The following is a 16872-nucleotide window of genomic DNA, read 5'->3' on the forward strand; positions in this document are numbered from 1 at the left end:
GAGAAGGGAATTGTTTGTCTCCCTGACTACCAGTTAATAATTTTGGAGATTAATACCCACCTCAGTTATAGAGGTCATTAACTAATACAAGTTAAAACAATGATATTGGCAACTAAGATTAAGCCCTTGATGTCTCCCTCTCTATGTTTCTTCTCACCACTCTAAACTGTGAGCTTCTTGTGGGTAGGGAATATGCCTACCAACTCTATTATATTGTACTCTTCTAAGTACTTAGTACAGTGTTCTGCACGCAGTAAGCGCTTAATAAATGCCACCAATTGATTATCTCCTTCTCTCTTTGTGCAAAGACTCTTGGGAAGTTTCACGGTTCTCCCCTCTCTGTGTTTTAAAAACAATAATAATAATAATTATGGGATTTGTTAAGTACTTACTATGTGCCGGGCACTGTACTAAGCACTGGGGTGGATACCAGCAAATCAGGTTGGGGACCCTGTCCCACGTGGGGCTCACAGCGTCAAGCTCCATTTCCCAGATGAAGTAACTGAGGCATAGAAAAATGAAGTGACTTGCCCAAGGCCCACACAGCAGAAAAGTGGTGGAGCTGGGATTAGGACCCGTGACCTTATGGCTCCGGGGCCAGTACTCTATCCACTACGCCATGCTTCTTCTTTCTTTCAAGAGGAAGTGAGAAAGCTCAGAGACTCACCAAAGCCTAAATTCCACCTTAAATTCTAGCCAGGGAACAGGAGATGAACCTCTTTCCCTTATATCTGGAGACTCATTCTTCTTCCCCACTAATTGAATAGATTCCCTAATGTCTCCTTTCTTTACACTCCACCTCCTCTCCTTTCCCTCCATTTTCTTCTTCCACTCCTTCTTTCATCTCCCTTTCGTGCCCTTCTCATCTCTCTCCCCCATCCTGCATTGTTTCTTGCTGACTAGCTGGCCACTTGGATTAGCAAATTAGCCTCTTCTCACTTCTCTTTTATTGTCTCCTAACTATGAATAGCTATGAGCTATGCCAGCTCTTTCTCTGTGATTTTTATTTTATTTTACTCTTGGTAGCTACATCTGAGCACATTAGTTGTTGAAGCTATCTTGACTCTGTGGTCTGCCCCACCCCTCCCAGTGCCAGGGTGTTCGTTGATATTTATTTTCAAGTAGGCAGAACAGCTAAAAAATCCAAATATTGAGACTTCCACGGCCAATTTTGGGATAGAAGAAAGTCCTGCAGATGAGAGTAATTAAAGCTCAACTATTAAGTGTCTCCTTAGGTACTCCTGGGCAGGGTCTGTCTAGATCATAAAAGGGAACTAATGTGTCATTTGTTGTTATCTGCTAAGAATTTGTAAAGATTTGCTGTCCATCTACGTTACTCCCTTGGTTTCCTCAGGAACAGCGGCTACTTGACAGTTCCTCTCAAAGATGCCCCTTGGCCACCAATATCTTTCCGTCGTTCCTGTTAAGAGGACTCCATTCCGCTTTGAGCCTACCAAAATGAAGACTGCACCCACTGACACTTCAAATAATAATAATTATGGTACTTGTAAAGCGCTTACTACCCTCTCAGGGTCGCATCTGGAGAGTTTCCAGTACTCTACCAGTCTCGGCTATGGGAAGGAGAATCAAGAAGAGGCCTACCCATTTTATTCCTAGCTTGGGCAGTGGTAGCAAGTGGAAGGCAATCTGTTACAAGTCAAATCTCACCCATGCTGGGCAGCAGTGGCATGGCAGAGAGTCGAGGGCAGAGAATCAAGTTTACTCTGTGGAAGGCGGCAGAGGTAAACCACTTCTGTATTTTTACCAAGAAAACTCTACAGATCCACTACCAGAACAACTGCAGATGGCGTGAGGGGCATTCTGAGAGAGATATGTCCGTGGTGTCATTATGGGTTGGAAACGACTCGGCGGCATAAGACAAGGCAAAAAGTGCTTTTCTTTTTAATGGCATTTATTAAAAAGAAATAATGGCATTTATTAAGCACTTACTATGTGCAAAGCACTGTTCTAAGCGCTGATGGGCCGTTCTAAGTGCTGAGGTAGATACAAGGCAATCAGGTTGGACACAGTCCATGTTCCACACGGGGATCACAGTCTTAATCCCCATTTTAGAGATGAGATAATGGAAGCATAGAGAAGTTAAGTGACTTGTCCAAGGTCATACAGCAGACAAGGGGCGGAGCCTTTACATCTATTAGAATCTCCATTGCTCAAGCAGTTTGGGTGATGTGGATGTTGGAATATTGCAACAGGGGACCAGTAAGGGGCATATTGAAATCAATCAATGGAATTTTTTCAGCAGTTACTATGTGCAGAACACTGTACTAAGCCCTTGGGAGAGTATAATGCAGCAGAATTAGCAGACCGGTGCACTGCCCAAAATGAGCTGACAGCAAAGATGGAGGAAGGCATGCTACCTGGGGAGAAGCACAGAGTTTCAGGGGGTCTGAGTTCTACCCTGGCAGCAGGAGATGAGTCTCCTTGAGAAACCCAAGACCTACCTAGAAGATGTCCTTCCTTGACCTGAGAGTGAGCATAAGCTAATGAGAAAGAAACATTAATAGGTGCAAGGATTCTTAGGGATTCATGCATTCTGACACACCTTTTAAATATGATTTTTTTGGTAATTGCTATTTAAAATTCATGATCAAAGTTATGCTTCCCCAATTAATTCTTCACCACAGTTATCTGTCATTCCTGTAAATATCTCTTTCCAAGAGCAATTCAGATTTGTTGCGATTCATTAGGCGATGGCAAAGGCTCTGAACACAGAGGTGTAACAATTTAATTTTTCCCTTAACCCTAGTAATTGCAGGTGCAAGACTTCTTTTTTAACAGGAGAAAAAACTTGCGGATCAGTTTTATTTTTTAGTGGGTTCGAAATTAGTCCTTATCACCAAGTAATTTCAGTCCTAAAGGGGAATTAGATTTGGGAATTGTATGTTTAAATTTCCCTAACTTGGAGGCAATCATCTTGTAACTCACCAGTTCATTCATTCATTCATTCATTCATTCATTCAATCTTTTAGACTGTGAGCCCACTGTTGGGTAGGGACTGTCGCTATATGTTGCCAATTTGTACTTCCCAAGCACTTAGTACAGTGCTCTGCACATAGTAAGCGCTCAATAAATACGATTGATGATGATGATGATTCAATCGTATTTATTGAGTGCTTACTACGTTGGAGACCAGATTTCTGTATGTTGGGAAGAGAATCATTCATCTGATGATGGGACCCGATTATATCTTCATGGGTGGAAAAATTGATTTCCCCTTCTGGTTTTTTTTTTTGATGGCATTTATTAAGTGCTTACTATGTGCAAAGCACTGCTCTAAGCACTGGTTACAGTCAGCTCTCCAAGCTGGGCAGCAAAGGTACATTCTGTCTCTTGAAAAAGGAAGAAATCATCATCATCATCAATCGTATTTATTGAGCACTTACTATGTGCAGAGCACTGTACTAAGTGCTTGGGAAGTACAAATTGGCAACATATAGAGACAGTCCCTACGCAACAGTGGGCTCACAGTCTAAAAGGGGGAGACAGAGAACAAAACCAAACATACTAACAAAATAAAATAAATAGGATACATATGTACAAGTAAAATGAATAAATAAATAAATAAATAGAGTAATAAATATGTACATGAAATATGTACGTATACATAAATATGTATATGAAGAAATCTGGCCATGATAGAAACAAGTAGTCAGTGGTATTTATTAAGTGCAGACAAGGTCTCTGACATTCAAGGAGCTCATGGGTAAATTTTAATTCAGCAGTGTCATGAGAGCTTTTGCGAAAGGGTTGGGTGGGTGGGTTGTTCCAAGGAAGAAAAAGGAGTTTTGAAGGAGGGACAGCTGGCAAGAGCATACAAGCTCTCAGTAAGGCTGGGTATTTGAAAAACTCATAGGAAACCAAAAGAAGCACTTAATGTCTGGATCCCCCTCTAGACTGTGAGCTCACTGTGGGCAAGAATGTGTCTGTTGTTATATTGTACTCTCCCAAGCACTCAGAACAGTGTTTTGCACACAATAAATACGAATGAGTGAATGAACTGCCAGAGTCCACCAGCGGATACTCATGGTTCTGTCATTTTATTATATATGTAATTTATTTATATTAATGTCTGTCTTCTCCCCTCTAGACTGTAAGCTCGTTGTGGGCAGGAAATGTATCTGTTAATTGCTTTATTGTATTGTACTTTCCCAAGCTCTTAGTACAGTGCTTTGCACACAGTAAGCACTCAATTAATACAAATCAATAAGTGAATGAATGAATGAATGAATGAATGGTTTAGCTAGAATGATTAGAAGCGTCCTTAGGGCAGGGGTGATGTGGACAGCAGTCAAGGCAGCTGGATCCATTTCCAGCTCATCCAATCATTCGTTCATTTATTCAATCATATTTACTGAGCACTTACTGTGTGCAAAGCACTGTAATAATTGCTTCAGGAAGTATAATAGAACAATAAACAGACACATTCCCTTCCCACAGTGAGCTTACAGTTGAGGGAAAGATAGATAATATAAATGAATAAATGAATTATAGATATAATAAATGAATAAATTACACTTCTTCACCTCTCCAATGGGACCAAATCTGTTTTGTCAGTTCTGCTCCAACACCATTACTAGTAGTAGTAATAGTAGTAATAGAACTGCTATTGAGAAGCAGCATGGCCTAATGGATAGAGCACAGGCCTGGTCAGAAGGACCTGGGTTCTAATCCCAGCTCTGCCATGTGTTTGCTGTGTGACTTTGCGCAAGTCGCTTAATGTCTCTGTGCCTCAATTCTCTCATCTGCAAAGTGGAGATTAAGACTGTGGGTCCTATGTGGGACAGGGTCTGTGTCCAACTGTATTCCCTTGCATCTACCTTGGCACTTAGAACAGTACCTGGCACAAAGAAAGTACTTAATAAATGCCACTATTATATTATTATTATAGCTAAAAGTAATATTAACAGGGGAAGCAGCATGGCCTATTTGAAAGAGCATGGGGCTGAGAATCAGAGGACCTGGGTTCTAATTCTAGCTTTGCTACTTGTCAGCTGTGTGAACGTGGCCAATTCACTTAACTTCTATAGACCTCAGTTACCCAACTGTAAAATGGTGATTAAGATGGTGAGCCCATGTGGGACATGGACTGTGTCCAACCTCATTATCTTGGATCTACTCCAGCACTTAATAGAGTGTTTGCCACATAGTAAGCACTTAACAAATACCATAAAAATTGTATTTATTAAGTGCTCACTGAGGGCAAGGCAATGTACTGAGCACCGGGAAAGAATGCACAAGTAGAAATTAGTCATGGTCCCCTGTCCCTCATAATAATAATAATTATGGTACTTGTTAAGCACTTACTCTGTGCCAAGCACTGGCTAAGGTAATCAGGTTGGAAACGGTCCCTGTCCTGCATGGGCCTCACATTCTTAATCTCCATTTTACAGATGAGGTAACTGAGGCACAGATAAGTTAGTGACTTGCTCAAGGTCACACATCAGACATGTGACAGAATCAGAATTAGAACTCAGGTCTTTCTGACTCCCGGGCCTATGCTCTACCCACTAAGCCACACTGCTTCTAATATCCTGAGCCACATGCCATAAGAAATCATTTGTGTGCCTGAACACAGCCATGTCAAAGCAGGGGAGCATGATAGCCCATGAATTCTTCATGTGTGATTGAATAAGAATTCAGCTTCTGTGCTAGAGGAGAGCTGGGATACTCCCAAATTGTGGCTAACTGAGAGCAATCAATCACTGCTATTTATTGAGTGGTTACTGTGTGCAGAGCACTATACTAAGCACTTGGGAGAGTACAATCCAACAGAGTTGGTAGAGACATTCCCTGTCCACAAGGAGTTTACAGTCTAGAGGGGGTGACAGACATTAATATAAATACATTATGGGTTTGTGCATAATAATAATAATGGTGGTATTTGTTAAGTGCTTACTATGTGCAAAGCACTGTTTTAAGCGCTGGGGGGGATACTAGGTGATCAGGTTGTCCCACTTGGGGCTCACAGTCTTAATCTCCATTTTATAGTTGAGGGAACTGAGGCACAGAGAAGTTAAGTGGCTTGCCCTAACTCACACAGCTGACAAGTGGTGGAGCCGGGATTCGAACCCATGACCTCTGACTCCCAAGCCCACGCTCTTTCCACTGAGCCATGCTGCTTCCCCATAAATGTTGTGGGGCTAAGGATGGGATGTGGTAGCTATTTGTTCCACACAGGACGTTGCTGTGTGAGGAGATTTTCGTCTTTTCCGGGTGAGGGTTCATCCCTACACCACTTTCTCCATATCCGAAATAAAGGTTTTTGGGAAGCAGCAAGCTCTAGTGGATAGAACCCAAGCCTGGGAGCCAGAAGGACCTGGGTTCTAATCACGGCTCTGCCACTTGTCTGCTGTGTGACCTTAGGCAAGTCACTTCATTCTCTGTGCCTCTTACTCTCTGTATCCAGAGAGCTTAGTCCAGGAAGGTTTCCTGGAGGGGAGGACTTCAGCAGGCCTTTGTACATGGGGAATGTGCTGAGATGTCAGAAATATAAGGGGAGGGAGTTCCACGCAGGACAGAGGCTATGGCAAGGGTTGAGGGCAAATGAGGCGAGAGCGATGAACTGTAAGTTTGCTAATTATTAGGGGAGCAGAGCCAATGGTTGGGTTGAAGTGGGAGAGCCCACATCATCCCCCTGGCCTGGAATGCCCTCCTTCTGCCCATCCGCCAAGCTAGCTCTCTTCCTCCATTCAAGGCACTACTGAGAGCTCACCTCCTCCAGGAGGCCTTCCCAGACTGAGCACCCTCCTTCCTCTCCCCTCGCCCCCCTCTCCATCCCCCCGTCTTACCTCCTTCCCTTCCCCACAGCACCTGCATATATGTATATATGTTTGTACATATTTATTACTCTATTTATTTAACTTGTACATATCTATTCTATTTATTTTCTTTTGTTAATATGTTTGGTTTTGTTCTCTGTCTCCCCCTTCTAGACTGTGAGCCCGCTGTTGGGTAGGGACCGTCTCTAGATGTTGCCAACTTGTACTTCCCAAGCACTTAGTACAGTGCTCTGCACACAGTAAGTGCTCAATAAATATGATAGATAGATTGATTGATTGATTGAGAGGAGTAAGAGTAAGTAAGGGGCGGAGAGCTGCATGAGAACCTCATATCTGATGGTGAGGAATTTCTGCTTGATGCAGAGATGGATGAGCAACCATGGGAGACACTTGAGGAGTGGGGAGTCAGGCGCAGTTTTTTTTTTCATTCATTCATTCTTTCAATCATATTTATTATGCATGTATGAGGCCCCGGGTTCGTTCCCCGGCATCTCCAATTATTCCCTTCTAGACTGTGAGCCCACTGTTGGGTAGGGACTGTCTCTATATGTTGCCAACTTGTACTTCCCAAGCGCTTAGTACGGTGCTCTGCACACAGTAAGCACTCAGTAAATATGATTGATTGATTGACTGATTGATTAAGCACTTACTGTGTGCAGAGCACTGTACTAAGCGCTTGGGAAAGTACAATGCAACAATAAACAGTGATATTCCCCTCCCACAGCGCGCTCACAGTCTAGTTGCGGGGAGACAGACATCAATACAAATAAGTAAAATTACAGGTATATACATAAGTACTGTGGGGCTGAGGGGGTGGGGGAAGAGCAAAGGGAGCAAGTCAGGGCAACGTAGAAGGAAATGGGAGACAAAGAAAAGTGGGGTTTAGTCTGGGATGTCTTCTTGGAGGAAATGTGCCTTCAATAAGGCTTTGAAGAGGGGAAGAGTAATTATTTTCTGTCAGATTTGAGGAAGGACGGTGTTTAGAATAATGATCTAGGCATCTGAGGAAAATATGGCCTGCAGAGGGGAGAGATTGTAGGTAGGGAGCTCTGTGATGAGGCTTTGGTCCATGTGGGAGCAATCTGGTTGAAGAGACAGGGGCAGATTCTACAGATGCTGTGAAGGCAGAACTGACAGGATTTGGGGACTGACTGACTATGCAGGTTGAAGGAGAGAGATGAGTCAAGGACAATGACAAAGTTAGGGGCTCGTGAGGCTAGCAGGATGGTGGTATCGTCTGCCATGATGGGAAAGATCAGGGAGGAGAGAGTTTTTGGATGAAAGATGAGAAGTTCAGTTTTGGACAAGCCGTGTTGGAGGCCACGGTGACACGACCAGGTAGAGATGTCCTGAAAGCAGAAGGAAACGCAGGACTGCAAAGAAGGGGAGAAGACAGGGCTGGAGATGGAGATTTGGAAGTCATCAGGATAACGATGGTCATTGAAGTCGTGGGAGCGAATAAACTCCCCAGTTCGACCTGGATCTTTGAGATCCCAAATGGGAAAATTCAGTGATCTGATTATCTAATAAGAATTCCAGTCTCAACCCCAACCTCAACCTCAATTCAGTCCTCACCTCCAGAAATTGAGCTCTAATTTAGCTCACAAGCTATGAGCCCTATGGCTTAATTAACGATATAAATTCATTTTAAATAACATTTCATATTAAAATATTATAATTGCACTGGCTTCAATGTGAAAATTGGGTTGTGTTAAATTCGCACCAAGTTGTATTGACAAAATTTGGCCTTTGGCCTCCTGCTGAACAATACACTGGGTGTGAATTAACACAATTCACACCCTGTCTTGTCTTCTTATTCCCTAATTAAGAGGAAGAGACTTATTACTGTTTTAGCACATTCTCTTTCTTTGGAATATGAAAATACAAAGCTGCTTGTTTATGACTAGGCTAGGCTTGAAACTATTAGATTAAGTTTTGCTGAGAACTTTGATTGTTTATTGTAAAGAGCTTGGAAATCCTTGCTGGAAGGATGTATTTAAAATGGTAAGTAATACTAGTACTACTATTACTACTAATAATATTAATATTTCTGCTAATAATAATAACGGCATTTATTAGCATCTTACTATGGACCAAGTATTCTAGTAGCATTATTTATTACCCAAGCTAAACCATGGTTTGTATATTTTTTATGGTATTTGTTAAGCGCTATACTAATCCCTGAGATAGATACATGATAATTAGGTTGGACACAGTCCATACCTCCCACGGAACTCACGGTTTTAATCCCCATTTTGCAAGTGAAATAACATGAAACGTTTTTCGGGACTGCCCAGAAAACAAACAAATGAATTTTGGAGGAAATTAAGCCAAAGTTTTCTTTGGAAGGCCAAATGACTCGATTTAGATTAGCATATTGTAGGCCTAATTAGGGGGACTAATTCTCTGGAAAAGACACAAATGCTAGGAAAAGTCCAGGGATAACGTGGAAGAGGCAGACTGGCTGCTAGATGGATAGAGACCATAACAACAATAACGGAAGAACCGTTAGAAAGGTTGCAGATTATGGCATAGGACAGGACGTTCTGAAGAAAGTACATCCGTGGAGTTGCTATGAATTGTTGGCACATAATAATAATAATAATAACAACAACAACAAATGAAGTAACTGAAACACAGAGAAGTGAAGTGAATCGTTGGCACATAATAATAATAACAACAACAACAAATGAAGTAAAACACAGAGAAGTGAAGTGACTTCCCCAAGGCCACACAGCAGACAAGTGGCAGAGCCAGGATTAGAACCAACGTCCTTCCAACTCCCAGGCCTGTGCTCTAGCCACTAGGCTATGCTGCTTGCTTGTTTTATTTATTTTTTTTTTTAAAAAGAGTCATGTTAAGGTTAGCAGGCTTCATTACAAACTCAAAAACTGCCTCCCTGCCACGGAAGAACTCCCTTCTTTGGGGTCTTTCAAATGGATTGTGGGGAATTGCGAGTTTGTTCATCAAATAGAATCAGACTTATACAATTTTTGATTGTTTTGGTTTGCGGATGAGGAAATTGGCCTTTGATCATGTTTTCCAACATTAATCAGCATTTTTGATCATGAATGCCTTTATAAATTATAGAGACATACAGAGACAGAACTAGCCTTTGTTACTACTACTAATATTAGTAATAATAATGATGGCATTTGTTAAGTGTTTACTATGTGCCGGGCACTATTCTAAGCCCTGGAGTGGATACAAGCAAATCAAGTTGGACACAGTCCCTGTCTTATGTGGGGCTCACAGTCTCAATCCCCATTTTACAGATGAAGTAACTGAGGCACAGAGAAGTAAAGTGACTTATACCAGGCACTATTCTAAGCCCTGGAGTGGATACAAGCAAATCAAGTTGGACACAGTCCCTGTCCTATGTGGGGCTCACAGTCTCAATCACCATTTTACAGATGAAGTAACTGAGGCACAGAGAAGTGAAGTGATTTACCCAAGGTCACACAGCAGAGAAGTGGTAGAGCCGGGATTAGAACCCATGACATTTTGACTCCCAAACCTATGTGTTGTGCTCTCAAAGACTGCAAAATATTTTATATTAAAATGATTCATATTTATATTTATTTTTAAATAACGCATAAAATTATTTATTAAATTATAAAATTTATAAAATGTATGATTTATAAAATTATAAAATATAATACTTTATTCTTAAAATCATATTTTCCTCTTGCCAAATCCTCTTCCCAATATAATTTATGCAGGATCTCAGTTCCCAGTGCGTAAACTTAGTGGGGTTTTATGTTTCTGAGAAAGTATGCTAGGTTTCTTCATTAAATTATTAATCTACAGTGCAACTAATCAATAAATAAGGAGCAAAGTCTTCTTTATTCATTCATTCATTCAGTCATATTTATTGAATGCTTACTGTGTGCAGAGCACTGTACTAAGTGATTGGGAAGTACAAGTTGGCAACATATACAGATGGTCCCTACCCAACAGTGGGCTCACAGTCTAGAAGGGGGAGACAGACAAAAAAACAACAACATATTAACAAAATAAAATAAATAGAATAATAAATATGTACAAGTAAAATAAATAGAGTAATAAATCTGTACAAACATATATACAGGTGCTGTGGGGAGGGGAAGGAGGTAGGGCAGGGGGATGGAGAGGGGAAGGAGTGGGGAGGAAGGAGGGGGCTCAGTCTGGGAAGGCCTCCTGGAGGAGGTGAGCTCTCAGTAGGGCTTTGAAGGAAGGAAGAGAGCTAGCTTGGTGATTGTGCAGAGGGAGGGCTTTCCAGGCTAGGGAGAGGACGAGGGCTGGGGGTCGATGGCGGGACAGGCGAGAATGAGGCACATTGAGGAGGTTAGCAGCAGAGGAGCGGAGGGTGCAGGCTGGGCTGGAGAAGGAGAGAAGGGAGGTGAGGTAGGAGGGGGCGAGGTGATGGACAGCCTTGAAGCCGAAGGTGAGAAGTTTTTGCCTGATACGTAGGTTGATTGGTAGCCACTGGAGATTTTTGAGGAGGGGAGTAACATGCCCAGAGCATTTTTGCACAGAAATGATCTGGGAAGCAGCGTGAAGTGTAGATTGAAGTGGGGACAGACACGAGGATGGGAGATCAGAGAGGAGGCTGATGCAGTAATCCAGTCGGGATACGACGAGAGATTGAACCAGCAGGGTAGCAGTTTGGATGGAGTGGAAAGGGCGGATCTTGGTGTTGTTGCAGAGGTGAGACCGGCAGGTTTTGGTGACGGATTGGATGTGAGGGGTGAAAGAGAGAGCGGAGTCGAGGGTGACACCAAGGTTGCGGGCTTGTGAGACGGGAAGGATGGTAGTGCCGTCAACAGTGATGGGAAAGTCAAAGTGGGCAGGGTTTGGGAGGGAAGATAAGGAGTTCAGTCTTGGACATATAGAGTTTTAGATGGCAGGCAGACATCCAGATGGAGATGTCTTGAAAGCAGGAGAAGACACGAGCCTGAAGGGAGGGAGAGAGAGCAGGGGCAGAAATGTAGATTTGGGTGTCATCAGCATAGAGATGATAGTTGAAGCCGTGGGAGTGAATGAGTTCACCAAGGGAGGGAGTGTAGATAGAGAACAGAAGGGGACCAAGAACTGACCCTTGAGGAACCCCTACAGTAAGGGGATGGGAGGGGGAGGAGGAACCCGCAAAAGAGACTGAGAATGAAGGGCCGGAGAGATAAGAGGAGAACCAGGAGAGGACAGAGTCTGTGAAGCCAAGGTAGGATAGCATGTTGAGGAGAAGGGGGTGGTTCACAGTGTTGAAGGCAGCTGAGAGGTCGAGGAGGACTGAGTTCTGTTTCCAAGCATCAGCATTTCATTAGTCCCAGGGCTGGATTGTTCATTTTTCCAAGAAAGAGCACTAAGCTTCTTGTTGCTCTTTATCTATCAGTGATATTATTTTAAGCAAATTATGAAATTAGTATTTATTATGGCAAATGAATTGATAATAATAATAATAATAATAATAATAATAATGGCATTTGTTAAGCGCTTACTATGTGCAAAGCACTGTTGTAAGCGCTGGGGGGATACAAGGTGATCAGGTTGTCCCACGTGGGGCTCACAGTCATAATCCCCATTTTCCAGATGAGGTAACTGAGGCTCAGAGAAGTTAAGTGCCTTGCCCAAGGTCACACAGCAGACATGTGGCGGAGCCAGGATTTGAACCCATGACCTCTGACTCCAAAGTCCGGGCTCTTTCCACTGAGCCACGCTGATAATGATGTAGGTGATTAATGATAATCATTCCATCCAACATTGCTTTATTGCTTTTTATTTTAGCTGTTATACTGAGCCCCATCCAACTTTTTTTTCCTCCCTTCACTGGTCATTTTTAAAAAACAACAAAGTGGTTTTGTCTCTTGCATGCAACTGTACTGCTCCTGAGGCAAACTCACTTTTAAGTTGCTACGGTCATACAAGGAATTCCACCATCTTGGTTACTGTATTGCAGTGTGCTCAGATGACTTATAGAGCACAGATTTCAATTGAAAAGTAGTATGTATGGGCTCCTTGTTTCATTATAATATAACCAGGTTTGTTGTATTTCCTTGAAAAATTGTTGCCTCCTCAAATTTGCTCTTCTGGGCTGGGCCTACAGGATCTATTGAGAAACTAGCCACTGCTTTGTACAAAAGTAAAAACTTTAATCAAAGCCATTTCACCGCTCTTTTCCTAAAAATATGCTTCCTAATAATAATGTAGACTCATATTATGTCTTTCTTCAGAAGAACTTAATCAAGGTGAATGGAATTCTGGGATTTCAGAGGGAATAGGCAGGAATCGAAAAGGCAGGAAAGACAGAGCCAGAGAGGTCCAGAGATAAAAAGGGGAAGGAACAGAAAGGAAAAGACAGAGGAAGAAAGACTGAAAGAGGAGGACCTGGGTTCCATTTCTGGCCCACCACATGTCTGTTGTGTGACTTTGGGCAAATCACTTCTCTGTGCCTCAGTTACCTCATCTGTAAAATGAGGTTTAAGTCTGTGAGCCCTATGGGGGACAGGAGCTGTGTCCAGCTCCGTTATGCTGCTTCTCTCTCTCTCTCTCTCTCTCTCTCTCTCTCAGCGTGCTCCGGCTAAGAATTCCCAGCTCTGCAGTGGATAGGACAGCTACATAAACCTTGCCAGATTTAGGGGTGTGGAAGCAGTGAGGGCGTGGAGGGAACAACATGGGCCTGGAAATCAGAGGGCCCGGGTGGGTATCAGAGCAGAGAATACATTTTGTTTTGTTGTCTGTCTCCCCCTTCTAGACTGTGAGCCCACTGTTGGGTAGGGACGGTCTCTATATGTTGCCAACTTGTACTTCCCAAGCGCTTAGTACAGTGCCCCGCACACAGTAAGCGCTCAATAAATAGGACTGAATGAATGAATCTACCCCAGCACTTCCTGGCATACAGTAAGCACTTAACAAATCCCGTTAAAAAAGAAAAGTTGTGATGCTCTGCTGTACTTCTGCTCAGTTAAAATATTTTATTTGTTTATATCCACTTTAATGGGGTGCTCTGGGCCTTAAGTCTCATGGCACATTTATGAAATGTGAAATCAGGGCATGTCAAGATCTTCCAATAATCAGCTCTATCCAGTAGATGCACTAACCATTTTGATTTCCACTGCCTGTCACCCGGTGGAGATGCTAGGGAGCAACAAAAACCGCTAAACAAGATGACGAAGCCACAGGCCTTAATTACCCCTACACTAAGCGTGAGCTTCTGAATCACTGAGAGTTGACTACAATGTCCAATAAACTCCTTATGGGCAGGCAATGTGTCTACCAACTGTTATTTTGTACTCTCCCAAGTGCTTAGTTCAATGCTTTGCTGACAGTAAGTGCTCAGTAAATATGACTGAATGATTGATTGATTGATTGAGTGGGCCTTCCACAACTGTGGTGTTGTGAAATATTGAAAGGGCATCTTTGTGAGCCCCACAAGGGACAGGGGCTCAATATTCTCAATTTTGTCTCCCAGTGCTTAGTACAGTGCTCTGCACACAATAAATACTATTACTGCTTTGTCGCTCTGCTTAAGCAACTCCCCAAACCAATCACTTTCTTTTGCTTCCTTTGTATTGATTGAGAAGAGAGAGGATAGCCTCTTGCTTTTCCCTAACAGGCATCATGGCAGTTCTCAAGTTACCGCTGATGTGTAGCATGGCCAGGTGGAAAGATAGACTAGCTGGAGGTTGCAGGGGTAGGGGGTGGAGATTGGTGCCAAAAGAGGCTTGAGGAAAGTACACTCAAGAGATGGTGAAATTGGCAGAAACCCCATTAATTCATCTAGAATGGACCTGTGCTCCGTTAAAAGGCATCAGCTTACAGAATCAAGGCAAATTTTCAGGCAGCAGAATGCAAGGAAACAGTCTCAGGATTGAAGCCAAATAACACCTCACTGGATTTCATGTCAGGTGTCCTTGTAAGTGGGCTGAAAAATTTAGTTTCTGCCGATGCTAGAAGCAAGAGGAATCTGGTAGAATTTTCTCTCACCAATGGAGGGCTAATGTTTTACCCAGAAAAGTGGTATGATTACGAATGATCTGAAAGTTATTGTTGATAAACCAACCAGTTATGAAGAGGTTACATGTGTACAGGAAGATTTTTACAGACTTCTTTAGCAGATCATAAATTTTCTTTTGATTTATTATCCTTGGGCACATTAATACTGGATTCTAGTTCAGAGAAATGGAACCTGGTGCTCCAGACAACGGAGTCTTCACCCCAGTGTTTAGTTCTTTCTTTTATTTTTATCTCATTGTTGCTGTAAGTGCACCTAATGTAGTATGTAAAATATACAATAATTGGTTTAAAACAAATGAGGAAGATTCTAGCCTAAAGAATAGAGTTCTTGTTAGCCCCATGAGGAACAGGGACCTTAATTCCCGTCTGCATATTTTCTCCCAGCACTTACACACAGTAAGTGCATAATAACCACTATTACTACTAATTCTGAAGAGATTCCACTTCCATGAGCTTAAGAAGGCTACGGATACTGAGTGAAATTGGACATTTGAGGAAGAGTGCTGGAAGACTATCTCTGAAGTATTGGAAAAAGTTCTTTCATGATAATTGGAAGTGTATTATCAAAATTATCTCTTTAGGAAGACATTTAGAAAAATTTTGTGAAATGAAATTTTTAAAACTGGGTTTCTGTCTGCCCCCATAACCTTTGCGGAGGTTGCTGGCACTGGAAGTGGGGGAAGAAGGAGGAGAAAGAGCAGAAGTGAAGGGGGCATGTTGATTTCCTGATCTTCCACCCCTCAGGATCTCTTCTTTTATCTCCATCTCCAGCCAGGACCACTGCTTTGATCTTAAAGTCATGCTGGTGGAGTATCAATCAATCAATCAATCAATTGTATTTACTGAGCGCTTAATTGTGTGCAGTGTACTGTACTAAGTGCTTGGGAGGATACAATACAACAGATTGGTAGACACCTTCCCTGCCCACAACAGGCTCAGAGTCTAGAGGGGGAGACAGATATTCATACAGATAAACAAATTATGGATATCTAGATAAGTGTTTTGGTGCTGAGGGAGGAGTGAATAAAGGGAGCAAATCCAAAAACAAGGCAGGATGGGGGAAGGAGCAGAACCAGAAATTTAACTCAGAATTCATATTACAGAGGGTTAACTAGTGTACAAAAATACTGCATCTATCTGAGCTTGTTAACTGTGAAGGTCTCATTTGCAGCACAGGCCAAAGTTGTTTATTGTGCATTATCATCCCCCATTTAAAATCAGTCAGATGGATACCAAATCTCACTCTTCTGGTCTAATAGCTCATGAGGAAGGGAGGAGTAATGGATGAACTTTCACCTAGCACACATTATCACTTGGGCAGTTTATTTTGGGCTTTGTTCTTTGCTTTTTTTAGCAACATAAACATTGTCCTGTCCTAGAAATAAGACACCAACTTGAGTAGCTGGAGTGAGGAAAATGCTAAATTCAATCGTATAGAATTGATCTGGAATCCCATGTCGTGTAAAACCTTCCACCAATTTGTAACATTTCAGATGTAGGGTCCAGGCCCTTCTGGCTGGCTGCCCCCCTGTCTCCAATACTGTTCAATAGATTATTTTGGTATTTTTTTGATATACGGTATTTGTATTTGGGACAGTACAATAGCTAACCTTTAGGGGCTTACGCTCTACTGGATAAGTACTAAAATTCATCCTAAAATATGAAAGACAGTTTTTTTTTAATTTTTTTAATGGTATTTGTTAAGTGTTTACTATTTGCCAGGCAATGTTCTAAGCACCGGGATAGATCAAGCTGATTTGGGTGGACAGAGTCCCTGTCCCACATGGGGGCTCACAGTCTTAATCCTCATTTTGAAGATGAGGTAACTGAGGTATAGAGAGGTTAAGTGACTTGCCCAAGGTCACATGGCAGACAAATGGCAGAGGCAGGATTAGAATCCAGGTCCTTCTGACTCTCAGGCCCTTGTTCTAGCCAAAGGGCTGTGCTGCTTCTGGATGCTTTTACACAGTCATGCTAGAGGATGAGATAAAGGATATGGATATTGTTATTAAAATACATTTCCAATTCTCTATAAAACCCTTCATCAGTTCCGTAGATTGTAAGCTCCTCGTGGGGGGAG

Source organism: Tachyglossus aculeatus, chromosome 7 (genome assembly GCF_015852505.1).
Source record: "Tachyglossus aculeatus isolate mTacAcu1 chromosome 7, mTacAcu1.pri, whole genome shotgun sequence".
Taxonomy (NCBI): Eukaryota; Metazoa; Chordata; class Mammalia; order Monotremata; family Tachyglossidae; genus Tachyglossus; species Tachyglossus aculeatus.